General features: G+C 38.6%; 1 long non-coding RNA gene across 1 annotated transcript; it reads left to right on the top strand.

The window, feature by feature from the left end:
* Nucleotides 1-269: 269 nt before the first annotated feature.
* LOC116642905 lies at nucleotides 270-15,360 on the top strand. The gene is made up of 4 exons (XR_004301429.1): nucleotides 270-374; nucleotides 1,459-1,585; nucleotides 9,290-9,418; nucleotides 15,238-15,360. It is a non-coding gene; the product is annotated as an uncharacterized LOC116642905 (long non-coding RNA).
* The last annotated feature ends 397 nt before the right edge of the window (nucleotides 15,361-15,757 follow it).

The following is a 15,757-nucleotide window of genomic DNA, read 5'->3' as shown; positions in this document are numbered from 1 at the left end:
GCACTGCATGGGCCTAAGATGATTTGTACTGTATTTGTAAGGTACATTTTAAAATATTACATACTAAATATCTTTGTATTCTCTAATAAAATCATATCAACTCTGTATATGAGTAAGATTAATATCTCCAATTTACTAAGGAAACCGACCCAGAAGGTCAAACCTGTAGTGCAAAGTCTTACAAGGAAGAAACTAACCACACACTTGAACTTCAGCTCCGAAAGTCGGGAGCCGCGCCGGAGGCCTTTTGAACTCTTCCGGCCACCGTCGCTGGGTCCTTTCCGCGGCTTCTACTTCTGCGCCTGCGCGCTGCTGGAACGCCGTCCATTTCTGTATCGGTTAGGGAGGTCGTTAGGTTTGAGGTTGGTGTTGAGGTGAGTCGTGTTGCTTTTGCGTTCTTCCTCAGGGTTCACCTAACTGCTGCGTTCCGTTGCCTGCTCTCGCTATGCCTTGGAGTTGAGTTGTGCCCGTATCTCTGCGGTCGGGGAGCTTCACCTCTCACAGGGGTCGACCCCTGCAAGCTCCCGCCGAGGCCTCAGGAGGGCTGCGGGCAGGCAGCGGGGGCCCCCGGGAGCCGGGTGGGGTGCAGGGCCCTGGAGGAAGCTACTGGGGTTCGGAGGCGGCTGGCCCGGGCCTGGTCTCCGCTGTGTTTTTTCCCCAGTGTGACCTTGGTTAGGTCATTTGACGTGTCGCCCCAGGGTGAAAAGGGTGGGGTGGTTTCTTCCTCAGAGGGTCGTGAGGCTAAAGGGCAAAGTAGGGCAAACAGCAGCGTCTGCGCGCGGTCGGTGCTCGCTCGCTGTGTGGTAACAACGTGGGTGATTCGACTCGAGAAGCTGGAAAAGGTCGGGGGGGGGGGTGGTGAAGGTGGGCGTCCTGCAGCCTCCCAGCGCGCCCATGGCTCTTCCACCCCAGCCCTCCCGCCTCCTTGACCCAAGGTCTGCGAGACTGCGCGGCAGTCACTAGGTGGGCCCTGGAGGCCACGGCTGGGCTCCTGCCCGAGTTTAAATCGTTTACACCGTGACCTTGGAAAAGTTACACGTCATCTCCGTGTGCCCTGGTTTTCTCGTCAATGAAATGGGAATAATGAACTGATAGTAAGTTCGCAGAATGGCAAATGGCTGTAAATGCGTTTGCACTTGGCAGTCTAGAGCCACTGCTTATCTTAACTGTGATTGGGAGATTTTTGTTTGTAGTTTCTGCTCCCTATTGTGCCGCAGTGACCTTGCTTATTTAGGGTAGTCGTTGGGCATGCCAGAGTGGGGGGGACGGGGACCCTGAAGCAGGCTAAGCCTTTAAACACCTTAGGCTTTTAAAAAATAATAATAAAGAAAATAAACACATTAGGCTTTGTGGGAGGAGTCATGCCTGTGCCCCTCTAGGTACTAAAGTGCATTACGTGTAAGAGTTCTTTAGATATCTTACTATGTTCTTAGAGTTGTTTTTGTTTTACCTGTCAAGGAGAATAACTACCATGACTTCCAGTGCTTTGGCGAAACCTCAGATGCGAGGCCTTCTGGCCAAGCGTCTGCGATTTCATATTGTTGGAGCGTTCGCTGTATCCCTGGGGGTTGCAGCTTTCTATAAGGTACGTGTGTTTGATTTTTACTTTGGTCCATGTTTGGTCCAGAAATGTGTGTTTTAAATTTGAAAATGTGTTTTCATAAGTAGTTCTGAATCTTTCAAAGAAACTCCCTTTCTAATGTGCTCCCTTCCCCTTCCTCCACTTACCTCAGTGTGACAGGAAAATACCTCTTACTCTCTAGATAGCTTGTCCTCCATCATTAAAGGAAGCTGTAGTAGTTTGTTAGGGCTGCCAAAGTACAACAGATTGGGTGGCTTAAACAACAGAAATTTATTTACTGTTCTAGAGGCTAGAAATCCAAGATCAATGTGGCTGCAAGGTTGATTTCTCTTGAAGCCTCTCTCCTTGGCTTGTAGATGAGTTTCTCCCTTTGTCTTCACATGGTCTCTGTGTTGGCATGTTTTTGTTTGAATTTACCCTTGAAAGGATGCTAGACATATTGGATTAGGACTCACCCTACAAACCTCATTTTAATTTATCTCTTTAAAGACCTATCTCCAAGTACTGTTACATTCTGAGGCACTAGGGGCTTAAGACATCAGCACATGAATTTTGGAAGACAATTCAGCCTGTAACACAAGGATATAATTTTATTAAAGCAGAGCGATGGGGAAGGCAGTGTTTGGCAGCTTGAAGAATTTGTTGCCACAGAACTGCATTTTCATGCTGTGTCTTCTGTGGATTTTAACATTATGCCCTTTGGGTTTTTTTTTTAAATAAATTTTTTGTATTGTAAACTACACATAAAATTTAGCCTTTTTTAAGTGTACAGTTGGTGGTATTAAATACATTTATAATGTTGGATCACAATCCATCTCCATAACTCATTTTGTAAAATTGAAACTGTACCCATTAAATAATAAACCCATCCCTTCTCCATCCAGTCTGTGAAATAATTCTTTCTGTATCTTATTTTGACTTCTCTAGGTACCTTAAGTAAGTGGAATAATATATTATTTTGTCTTTCTTAACTGGCTTATTTCAGTTAGCATAATGACCCCAAGGTTCATCCATCTTGCAGCATATGTCAGAATTTCTTTCCTTTTTAAGGCTGAATAATATTCCATTGTATGGGGCTCCTGGCTGGCTCATTCGGTTCAGCGTCTGCCTTCGGCACAGGTCATGGTCCCAGGGTGCTGGGATCGAGCCCCACATTGGGCTTCCTGCTCAGTGGGGAGCCTGCTTCTCCCTCTCCCTCTGCCTGCTGCTCCCCCTGCTTGTTCTTTCTTTCTGTCAAATAAATAAAATCTTTAAAAAAAAAATATTCCATTATGTGTTTGTACCACATTTTGCTTATTCATTCACCTTTGATGGACACTTGAGTTGCTTCCATGTTTTAGTTATTGTGAATAATGCTTCTATGAACATGGGTTACAGGTATCTCTTCAAGACCCTGCTTTTAATTTTTTTTGATATATATCCATAAGTGGAATTGATAGATCATATGGTAATTCTATGTAATTTTTCAGGCAACCACCATACTGTTTTCTGTAGTACTGTCTGACATTTTATATCTTGCTACTTTGCTGAATTTATTTATTCGTTCTAACAGGTTTTTTTCTGTGTGGAATTTTTAGGGTTTTCTACATATATCATCTGTAAACAGATGATTTTGCTTCTTCCTTTCCCATTTAGATGCCTTTTATTTCTCTTTCTTGCCTAATTGCTCTGGCTAGAACTTAGAGTACTGTGTTGAATGGAAGTGACAAAAGTGGATATCTGTTATGTTGAGGTAGTTTCATTCTATTCCTAGTTTGAGTGTTTTTATCATGACAGGATACTGAATTTGTTAAATGCTTTTTTGCATTAATTGAGATTATTGTGGGTTTTTTTTTCATTTATTCTGTTAATGTGTGTTACATTGATTTTGTATGTTGGACCACTGTATGTTGAACCATCCATGCATTCTAGGAATAAACCTCATTTGGTAATTGTGTACAGTCCTTTTAATATGCTGCTGAATTCAGTTTGCTAGTACTTTGTTAAGGATTTTTTTTTTTTTTTTACATCAATGTTCATAGGGGATATTGGTCTGTAGTTTTCTTGTAGTGTTTTGTCTGGCTTTGGTATCAGGGTAATGCTGGCCTGGTAAAATGAGTTAAGTGTTCCTCCACTTCAGTTGCTTGGAAAGATTTCAGGATTGGTATTCTTTAATTTTTTTGTAGAACTGACCAATGAAGCCATCAGGTCCTGGGCTTTTCTTTGTTGGGAGATTTTTGACTACTGATTCAATATCCTTACTACTTATAGTTATATTCAGATTTTCTCTTTGTGATTTAGTCTTGGTAAGTTTTGTGTTTGTAGGAATTTATCCATTTTATAAAGGTTATCCAGTCTGTTGGTGTACAGTTGTTCATACTACTCTCTTACAATCCTTTTAATTTCTGTAGAATCTGTAGTAATGTCCACTTTCATTTCTGATTTTAGTAATTTGAATCTTTCCCCCTTTCTTCTTAGTTCATCTTGCTAAAGGATTGTCAATTTTGTTGATGTTTTTGAAGAACCAGTTTTTGGCCTTCTTGATTTTTCTTTTTTCTTTTTTCCCCTAGTCTTTGTTTTGTTGATCTCTGCTCTAATCTTTATTATTTCCTTCCTTCTAGCTTTTGGTTTATCTTTTCTTTTTCTGGTTCCATAAGTTGTAATGTTAGGTTGTTGATTTGAGATCTCTCTTGTTTTTTATTTATTTTTATTTTATTTTTTTTAAGATTTTATTTATTTATTTAAGACAGAGAGAATGAGAGAGAGAGAGAGAGCACATGAGAGGGGGGAGGGTCAGAGGGTGAAGCAGGCTCCCGCCGAGCAGGGAGCCCGATGCGGGACTCGATCCAGGGACTCCAGGATCATGACCTGAGCCGAAGGCAGTCGCTTAACCAACTGAGCCACCCAGGCGCCCCTCTCTTGTTTTTTAATATATGTGTTTATAGCTAAAAATTTCTCCCCTTAGCACTCCTTTCACTGTGCCCTGTAAGTTTTGGTGTGTTTTGTTTTTTCATTTGTCTCTAAATATTTTCTGATTTCATTTGTGGTTTCTTCTTTGATCCATTGGTTGCTTAAAAGTTTGTTGCTTAACCTCCATAGTTTTGTGAATTTTCCAGTTTTCCTTCTGTTATTGATTTCTAATCTCATGCCATTGTGATCAGAGAACATACTTTGTATGATATCTGTCTTTTTAAATCTACTGAGACTTAATTTATGGCCTAATGTATGGCTTATCCTGGAGTGTATCCAATATGCAGTTGAGAAGAATGTGTATCCTGGGGGCACATGGGTGGCTCAGTCAGTTAAGTGTCTGCCTTCAGCTCAGGTCATGATCCCAGCGTTCTGGGATCAAGGCCCCTGTCAGGCTCCCTGCTCAGCAGGGGAGTCTGCTGCGCTCTCTCTCTCTCTCTCTCTCTCTCTCCTTCCACTTGTGCAGTCTCTTTCTCTCTCTCAAATAAATTAATAATAAATAAATCACTCTTGTTTAAAAAAAAAAGGTTGTGTATTCTGTAGTTGGGTGGAGTGTTCTTTGTATATGTGTTAGATCTGGTTGGTTTAATGAGTTAAGTCCTCTGTTTTTTTACTTAGGTCTGGTGTGGTTTTATCTTTCATTGAGTTTGAGGTATTGAAGTCTTCAGCTGTTACTGTAAAACTATTTTTCTCTTCAATTCTGTCAGTTTTTGCTTTATATATTTTGCTGGTGTGTTATTAGGTGAGTATATTTTTCTAATTGTATAAATTCTTACTGTATTGAAGCTTTTATGATTATTTAAAGTCCTTCTTTTTGTCTTGTAATCTTTTTTGATTTAAAGTCTATTTTGTCTGATATTAGTAAAGCCACTCCCACTCTCTTTTGGTTATTGTTTGCATAGAACATCTTTTTGCAAACTTTCCCTTTCAGTCTGTTTTTGTCTTTGAATCTGGAATAAGTATGTTGCAGACAGCATTTTTGTTGGGTCATTTTTCAATCCATTCTGCAATCTGTGAGGATTGTATGTGTAGATGCCTTTGAATGTGTTAGTCTTTAATGTCTGGCTCCCAAAAGAAGAAAATGGGAAAAATGAAGAGAGGGGAAGAAAGGTGCTCTATCCTTTTAAGTCCCCAGAAAGTTGCTCACCTGATGAAAAGAGGCTTGCAACAGTAGGGGGAGTGCAACAGCAGTGGCCACCAGCCTGTTTGCTCCTCTGTGAACAAAAGCAGCAATCAGCTATCAGAGTACAGGTCCCTGGTATATGGAGGAGAGGGTCCTTCTTGCCCATCTTCGTTCCAGAAAGCTGTGTGTAAGCTGCTCCAGGAACACTTGCACAGCTACCTGCCTTGGGGATGGGGAATGGGTAGCTGTTAAATTGCTGAAAGCTGAAAGTGAATAAGATTAACCTGACCACAATTTACAGTTTAAGCCTTCCTCTGGAAATTCTATGCTTTCAAGAGATCCAAAGTTTCATGATAGTAACATTAAACAGATTGTGCTAGTGCAGTTGTTGTGTAGGTGGGGAGAGATTCCTGGTGTTCCTACTCCACTTTTTTCCCAGAATACTCTATGTGCTTTGTGTTTCTTAAAGTCTTCATGTTATATTTACACCTTTTTTTCTATAAAAATGTTTATGATAATACATGTATTTATGACCATGTGTCATAATGGCCCATGAATTAGAGCTTTGCAGTGCTTTGTACTTAATTTTTTTGGTTTAGTTCTTCTATTTTTAGTAGACTGTGAGCCTCTTTAGGGCAGGGTGCCTTTTTTTGTTCACAGTGGCACCCCATTGTCACTTGCCTGACACACAAATAGATGCTTAAAAGTATCTGTTGGATAAGATGTAGTGTCTGAAATTTAGTACAGTGGTAGGTGCTATAGAGTTCCAGGTGCTTTGGAGTATACTAAGTGTATATACCTCTAAATATGTGTCTTTAAAGAAGTTAAGAGTCAAGTTGGGTGAAAAAATTAGGTGTTATTGCAAGATAGAATATAAACAAAAGGACATTTTATTTCTCAGAGCTGTTCCTGGAGCAACTTATACACAGTGTGCAAGAATGAAGGTGGGCAAGAAGGACCTTGTCCTCCAAATACTAGGTGAACCATACTCTGATAGTTGATTGCTGCTTTTGTGTGTTTCTTTCAGTGGATGTGGGGTATTGTGGGTCATAGCTCTTTGAAAGAGCAGGCTGAATTTGTGCCTTGAAAGTTAGGGTGAATTTGAAGCGCTAAGGGGAGGGAGAACAACTTGAGCAAAAGCACTAAGGGGTCTGTGCTTTCGGACCCTATGAGGAGACAGGCATAAAAAAGTAAACCCTTTACTTGCTCCTTGAGATAGTTGCTCCTGGGCATGTAGTGGGCATGAAATAAATGTTTGTGGGAAAAGGAAGGATGGATGGATGAGTAAATGAAGTGGGAGTAAGGAGAGGAATTTGGGGAACTCATTTCTTTGCTCTCATTGTCATTATCAAACTTCAGGCCTCTGTAACTTGTATGGATTCTTGTCACTTTTAACTTTAGCCTCTAGAATAGATCTGTTTATGGTATTGAGTTCCTGCATGCCCAGTGTGCAGCGGCTTTCAAAATCTTGACTTATAGTAAGAAATACATTAACTACTGGCTGCAGTCTTCTAAACTGGTTTCATCACTTATAAATGGGTTGTGGGTGATTTGCTGAAACTTGGTCTTGATTTTAAGATACTTTCTGATTAGCTCTTTCTGCCTTTCCATCATCTTCCCGGCAGTCCTAATATACCCAGCCCTCCAGCCCTTCATAACTAGCTGCTGTTAGAAAATTCTGCTTTCTCCCATGGGTTTGTACACAACAGGAATGTCTTTCATCTCATTGTGTGGCAAATTCCATTTTACTCAGATGTTTCCTTTTGGAGTTGCAGCCTATTCCTCCAGATGGGTTGGTTGTGTTCTGCTAGGTTCTCAGTCATTTTGTACCAGACTGTACATTATTGGCACATTGTATTTTAAGTAATACTTGCTTCAGGGTGTGTCTCTTTTACTAAATTAAGAGCCCATGTCAGACCAATAGTCTATTCTGAATGAAAAGTTTTAAAATTTGCTTGGTAGATTAGTCAGTGTTTGTGTATAGTTAGTGTTTGAACGGAAGGAAGGTTCGCAAAACACTGAGGAATCCAGATTCTTATTAAAGAATAAGGCGGGTGTAAACTTGGTTCCCTTGGTAGATGCTCGCTTCCTTCCATTTCCCTTATCCAGTTAGTGTTGAGTGCTTTTGAAGATTTGGCCTTTATTTTGTTCTTAGTTTTGACTGATTTTCACAATTTTAATCAGCTTCTGAGTGCTTTTGAAGATTTGGCCTTTATTTTGTTCTTAGTTTTGACTGATTTTCACAATTTTAATCAGCTTCTGTACTTCTTACATAAAGTCACCATCCATTAAATCATTTTTGATTAAGTTAATCTGCTAAGCCTAAATTCATTAATATGGGTTAGATTTTGAGGCAAATGAGCAGTGCTTATCCTGAATAGATTTTTTCCGTAGGTAATTACTGTTAAATAAATTAGACATATCCTAAATCTTCAGGTATTTGCTTATCTGTGTAAGGCCTCATATATAGATTTTACGGGTTTCAAGTAACTCATGGTGTAGTGGATCTAAATTGATAGTTTATATTCTTTTTGTTGCTGAAGTCCAGATTTTTCAGACTTAAAAGGAAAAAGTTTAAAGTGTAACAAAACAAAATAGGTGGGGTTATAACATGCATATCCTTTTATTTTTGGGTTCACTGAACCTTTTATTTTAGTCTACCATATTTTTAAAAGCAAAAATATTTTTCTTGTTTTAACAAGAAATGCTCAGTCGCCTTCTGGGTAACGGGCTGGCCTCAGTTCAGAGGGTTGCATTGGGGCTCCTGCCTCTTGGTCTTATTGGAAGAAGTTGGGAATTTTCATAGGAGGTGAGGCAGTAAAACTGGTCAAGTTTTAGTACCAAGTGTCATGATTCCATGTATTTCTGCAGTACCTTAATGGAGGTAGATTGGCACTTGAAGGATTTTTTTACTGGTTTTTATATGCAGGTTGGGATTTGATTTTGGATTATAACCCACACGTTGAAATCTGCTAGGTAGTATTTTGTGGAAAATACAACCTTTGCCAGATGACAGACCTGGGTTTGAATCCTGGTTGAACTCATCTACCACCTAGTGCTTCTTCTAGACCTTAATTGGGTCACTTAAATTCTGAGTCCCATTTCCTCCTATGTAAAACAGGTCAATGTATATTCTAAGGGCTTAAATGATATTGAAGTGTAAATCACCCAGAACTGTTCTTGCCAGATAGAAAGCTTCCTGTGTCTTTCGGAGGCAGATGTGTACAGAATTGATCTCACTCCTTTGAAGTTAATATAATTTAAATTGATCCAGAATATATTAGCATGTCTCAGCTGTGGGGATATTAGGTTTTGCTAGAGGGAATGCTGCTATCTGTCTTCTCCCTAAAGCCTTTTAGCTTTCTGGGTATCTTCCTTTGGCTCTTACCAGTCTGCATGCCCACACCCAGCAAAAGGAATAATCCATCCCCAGGCAAGGAAGGCCCCTTTTGCTGAGTAGTTTCCATGAGGCTGCTTTCTCTTCCCTTGCATCTGTGTCAGTGCCTCCAGCCTTTGTCTTAGGAAATACAGAGTTCAAGTTAAAGGTGAACACAAACATTATAATTTATGTTGTCTTTGGATATTATTTTTAATGGTTTTAAAAATAAGCCCTAATGGGATATGTTATTTTTTAGTTTGCTGTGGCTGAACCAAGAAAGAAGGCATATGCAGATTTCTACAGAAATTATGATTCCATGAAAGATTTTGAGGAGATGAAGAAGGCTGGTATCTTTCAGAGTGCAAAGTGATTTTGGAATGTAAAGGTAATGTGGCTGTTTGAATTACTGTTTAAAAAATTTTTTTTTATTGTGGTAAAATACATAGATCCAGAACTCTTTTAATCTTGCAGAACGACCCGTTGAATTACTCCCTCTTCCCCCCATCCCCTGGCCAACCACCATTCTACTTAGTGTCTCTGAATTTGACTACTCTAAGTACTTCATTTAAGTGGAATCATGTAGTATTTGTTTGGCTATAGTATTTGGCTTATTTTACTTAATGTCCTCAGAATTCATCCATTACAGTATGTGTCAGAATTTCCTTCTTTAAGGCTAAATAACATTCCATGGTATGTATATATCACATTTTGCTTATTCATTCACCTCTGGTGGATATTTGGATTGCTTCCACCTTTTGACTTGTAAATAATGTTGCTATGTTAGGGGTGCCTGGGTGGCTCAGTCGGTTAAACGTCTGACTCTTGATTTCAGCTTAGGTCATGATCTGAGGGTTGTGAGATGGAGCAGGGTTTGGAGCCTGCTTAAGATTCTCTCTCTCCCTCTCCCCCCACCCCAAATAATAATGTTGCTATGATATGTGCAAATATCTCTTTAAAACCCCTTCTTTTAATACTGTTGAGTATGTACCCAGAAGTGGAGCGGCTGGATCATATAGTAGTTCTCTTTATTGTTGAAAGGAAACACTGTACTGTTTAACATAGTGGCTGCACCGTTTTATACTCTTACCAAGTGCAGAAGGGTTCCAGTTTCACTACATGCTTGCCAATACTTTTTTTTTTTTCTCCATAGTAGCCGTCCTGATGGGTGTGTGGTGGTACTGGATTTTGATTTTGATTTTGATTTGCATTTCCTAATGGCTAATGATGTTGACCATCTTTTCTCATGCTTGTTGCCCATTTGTATGTCCTCTTTGGAGAAATGTCTAATTAAATTCTTCACCCGTTTTAATCAGTTTGGGGTTTTTTTGTTGTTGAGTTGTAGTTCTTCAGACCGCTTATATCAGATATGATTTTGCAAATATTTTCTTCCATTCTGTAGATTACCTTTTCACTCTGTTGATTGTATTCTTTGCACAGACATTTAAAATTTTGATGGGGTCTATGTAATTTTTGTTGCCTGTGCTTTTGGTGTCCTTTCCAAGAATCATTGTCACATCCAGTGTCATGAAACTTCTCTTATATTTTCTTCTAAGTTTTACAGTTTTAGGTCTTTGATCCATTTGAGTTAATTTTTGGATATGAGGGAAGGAAAGGGTACAACTTTTCTTTTTCGTGAATATCCAGGTTCCCAACAGCATTTGTTGAAAAGCCTGTCCTTTCCCCAGTGGATGGTCTTGGCACCATTGTTGGTAGTTTTTTGACTGTATATGTGAGGGTTTATTTTGGGCTCTGTTTTGTTGCATTGGTTTATATTTCTGTTTTTATATCAGTACCACACTATTTTGATTACTGTGGCTTTATAGTAAGTTTTGGAACTAGGAAGTGTTAGTCCTTCAACTTCATTGTCTTTACAAGATTGTTTAGGCTATTCAGGGTCCCTTGATAGTTTATATGAATTTTAGGATGGATTTTTCTACTTCTGCAAAAATGCTGTTGCGATGTTGATAAGGGATTACATTATATTATGTAGCTCTCACTTTAGGTAATATGGACATCTTAGCAGTCATAAGTATTCCACTCCATGAACATGAGATGCCTTTCCATTTACTTATGTCTTTAATTCTTTTCAGCAGTGTTTTGTAGTTTCAGTATGTAGGTCTTTTGCATTCTCGGTTAAGTATTCCTATGTAGTTTATTCTTTTTGATGCTATCATAATTGGAATTGTTTTCTTAATTTTTTTTCTGATTATTCATTGTTAGTGGATAGAAACACAACTGGCTTTTGTGTGTCGATTTTGTACACTGCAGCTTTGCTCAGTTTATTCTAACAGGTTTTTTTGTTTGGTTGTTAGAGTGCACACTTGTGCACAAGCTGGGGGAGGGGGAGAGAGAAAAAAAATCTTAAGCAGGCTCCATGCTCATCATGGAGCCTGACCCAGGGCTCGATCTCACAACCCTGAGATCATGACCTGAGCCAAAATCAGGAGTCGGATCCTTAACCAACTGAGCCACCCTGGCGCCCCTATTCTAACAGGTTTTTTGGTATGGAATCTTTAGGGTTTTCTGCATATAAGACCTGCAGACAGAGATAGTTTTATATCTTCCCTCTCAATTTGGATGTCTTTTATTTCTTTCTCTTGTCTGATTGTTCTGGCTAGGACTTCCAGTTCTTTGTTGAATAGAAGTGGTAAGAATGGGCATCCTTATCTTTTTCTTGATCTTAGAGAAAAAACTTTCAGGCTTTGACCAGTGAGTATGATATTAGCTGTGCTAATAACTTTTCATATATGGCTTTTATTATGTTGCTGTAGTTTGCATCTGTTCCTAATTTATTGAGTATTTTTTTTTCTTCCTGTACTGTACTTTTCATCTCCATGACTTGTTTTATAACTGGAAGTTTGTATCTCTTAAAACCTTTCACCGGTGTTACCCATCCCCCACTCCTCTCCCGTCCCACACCCAGTTCTCTGTATTTATGAGTCTGTTTCCTGACTTGCTTCACTGAGTATAATATCTTGTAGGTTCATCTATGTTGTGGCATTAAATGGCAAGATCTTATTCCTTTTTATGGCTGAGTAATATTTCAGTGTGTGTGTACCCAGTAGTGGAATTATTGGATCATATGGTAATTTTTAACTTTCTGAGAAACGTCTGTACTGTTTTGCACAGTGGTTGCACTAATTTACATTCCCACCAACAGGTCACCAGGGTTCTCTTTTCTCTCCACATCCTTACCAACACTTGTTATCTATTCTCTTTTTCTTCTTTTCTTCTTTTTTTGATTCTAGCATTCTGACTGGTGTGAGGTGGTATCTCATTCTGGTTTTGATTTGTATTTCCCTAATGATTAGTGATATTGAACATCTTTTCATGTGTCTGTTGGCCATGTATGTCGTCTTTGGAAAAGTGTCTGTTCAGGTCCTCTGCCTATTTTTAGTTGGTGTTGTTTTGGTATTAAGTTCTTTATATACTTTTATTAACCCCTTATCAGATACTTGGTTTGCAGAGATCTTCCTCCCATTCAGTAGGTTGCCTTTTTATTTTGTTGATGCTTTTCCTTTGCAGTGCAAAAGCTTTGTATTTTGGTGTAGTCGTAATAGTTTATTTTTGCTTTTGTTTCCCTTGCCTGAGGAGACATGTCCATAAATATGCTGGTAAGGCTGACATCCAAGAGATTACTGTTTATGCTTTTTTTTTTTTTTAAGATTTTTATTTATTTATTTATTTATTTGACAGAGAGAAATAGCGAGAGCAGTAACACAAGCAGGGGGAGTGGGAGAGGGAGAAGCAGGCTCCCCACAGAGCAGGGAGCCCGATGCGGGGCTCGAACCTAGGACCCTGGGATCATGACCTGAGCCAAAGGCAGCCGCTTAACGACTGAGCCACCCAGGCTCAGGCTGTGTATGCTTTCTTATAGGATTTTTATGGTTTCAGGTCTCACATTTAGGTCTTTTATCTATTTTGAGTTCATTTTTGTGTATGGCATAAGAAAGTGGTCCGGTTTTCCCAGCACCATTTATTGAAGAGGTTGTCTTTCCCCTGGTATATTCTTGCCTCCTTTGTCATGTAGATTAAATGACCATGGAAGTATGGGTTTATTTCTGGGCTGGATTTTCTTCCATCAATCTTTTTTGTGTCTGTTTTTGTACCAGTACTATACTGTTTTGATTACTATAGCTTTGTAGTATATTTTGGAAATTTGGGATTGATACCTCTAGCCTTGTTCTTCCTCAAGATTAATAGCTTTGGCTATTAATGATCTTTTGTGGTTCCAAACAAATTTTAGGATTTTTTGGTTCTGGTTCTGTGAAAAATGCTATTGGCATTTTGATAGACATTGCATTGAATCTCTAGATTGCTTCGGGTAGTATGGACATTTTAACAATATTAAGTCTTGAATGCATGAGTATGGTGTATCTTTCCATTTGTTTGTGTCATCTTCAGTTTCTTTCATCAGTGTCTTACAGTTTTCAGAGCCTAGGTCTTTCATCTTGGTTAGATTTTTTCGTGGTATTTTGTTGAGTGTTTTTATCGTGAAAACAAGTCAGAGTGTTGCAAGCAATTTTTATTTTTTACCTTCTATCCTGAGGGAGGAGCCAGGAATCAGGCAGTTTCCTCCTGACCACATTGTGTTGCACCAAGGAGGGGGTGAGGCAAGAGTGAGAAAGAATTCCATGAAATTTCCTGCCTTTTTGTGTTTCTCTCGTTGTATTAGTGTTTGGTTGCTGCAGCTTAACTGGTTTCTAGAGTTCTCACAACTCTTGCTTTTTATATTTAGAATCATTTCACGTTATGCTATTGTTGCTTGCTAGATTGGCATTAGGAAAATGTACTAAAAAAGTACTTTTAGAAGTACTTAAAAAAAAAAGTTTTGACTCCTTTTATAGTTTAGTTAGGTGTCCATAAGTGACTAGGTGGCCTTCCAGAGATTCTGATTTGGTTTGTTATATCCACAAAGTCCTTATGCCTCATGGATAAGGTTCTGTTGACTATGAAGAAGTGACTTGTGTGCTGATGAAAGGTCCACTAAATTTGAAAGCATGTAAAACTTTTCATATTCTGGAATCTCATCATTCATATATTTAACTTTATTCAAGCTCAACATAAAAGCATTTAGAACAATTTAAGTAAAGATTCTATCCACTACCCCTGTGTGAATTTGATGTGACAAGGGGTATGTCAGTCAGCTATCTTTTTAGGCAGAATATTCCTGAATGAGCATTCCAGCTGTAGTGTGCATAGGTGTGTGTGTGTGTATGTATGTATTTATATATGTATGTATGATCTTTCCTGGGGTATGGAGACCTGCTGCAGTGGACTTTAGTTTTTTAAAAGACTCAAGGATAATACTTAACATAAGTAACTTTTGCCTGATTTAAAATTATATTCTATAATGTTCATTTCTGTAGTTTATCTTAAAGGAAATATCTGAAATGCAGATAGATGCATGCACAAAGTATATACTATATTACTTAGAAAAAATAGGAAGAACTTTATTTCCAATGGTTGGAAAATTGATAAGGAACTATGAGTTCTTCATACCATGGACTATTACATTATGTCCATTAGAAATGATATTCACAAAGTAACATGAGATTATCGTATAAGTAGAAAATATTTTTGATCTATGTTTAATAAAAATTGAGCAGAAAAAAGACTGAAGGTAAAAAGATCAAGAAAATATTAATGGTTCTGTATGGAATCTTAACATTGCTGTTTTCTTGTAACTTTGACATTTTCATAATTTCTACAGTGGGTATGCATTTCATAATTAGATGTTAACAGGCTAATTTGTAAATGTTTGTTAGATTTTTACTTTTAGAGGTTGTGTTCTCATAAAACCAGTAAGAAAAAAAAAAACAGTAAGAAAAACAGATCTGGAGACAGGAATAGAAATGTTGTTTAGAACAGATGGGCTGCTGCTTTTAAGAACAGTATGTGGGTATGAGAAGGGAATGGAGGAGGGTGGACTTGAGAGGGAAGAAAAAGGCAAGATTTGGTCAATGAAAAACAAGAAATTAGAGTAAGGTGTAGTATGCCCAGAACTGGTCAGGATGGTCAGAGACCTTGGCAGAGAATGGACCTGGAGTCCACACAGCCTGAAATGGCCTTCTCCTGGGCAGAAGGTGAGTGAGCAAAGTGTAGGCTCCACTAGTAGGAGTAGACCTCATGTGACTTTAAGGGTGGTGAGGTATTGAGAGAGAATGCTTGTCATTAACTTAAGCCACTGTGTTTTTTCCACAGAATTTCTTTGGGTTTTGTTCCATTGAAGTCTGTCACTGACCTGTGTTCCTGAACTATGAAACACGAATATTGGGTTATGGAATAGTTTGTCTTGATAAATAAACAACTAACAAATACTTTGGACCAGTAAGTCTTTAATTATTCTGATAATTTAAGAGTTGGAGATTTTAACTGTGTTTTATGAACCTTAGGATGATAACGATTTTAAAATTTCTTAAAACTTTCATTGTTTTAGGATATTTTTCATTGCTCTGGTGTTTATTTCACTGAAATACTGGTAGGTACACTTTCTTGGTCCTGGGTGGTGGTTTTAAGGGGTCTACATGAGCCTGTAAGACCACTATACTCTATGCTGTTAGAAGGGACAGAGAACATCTTTTCAATAAAATATGTTTTTGGGCTTCATTGTCACTGTTGAGTAGCCCTGCTGGATCAACCACCAGATATAACAGATAATTAAAATACTAGTTGCTTTTGAAGAGCTAACAGTATGTGTATGTAAGTTAGAATATATATCTGG

This window comes from Phoca vitulina, unplaced genomic scaffold (genome assembly GCF_004348235.1).
Source record: "Phoca vitulina isolate PV1807 unplaced genomic scaffold, GSC_HSeal_1.0 scaffold25, whole genome shotgun sequence".
NCBI classification, from domain to species: Eukaryota; Metazoa; Chordata; class Mammalia; order Carnivora; family Phocidae; genus Phoca; species Phoca vitulina.
The sequence above is the reverse complement of the archived record's forward strand: the minus strand, read 5'-3'. Positions and strand labels throughout refer to the sequence as shown.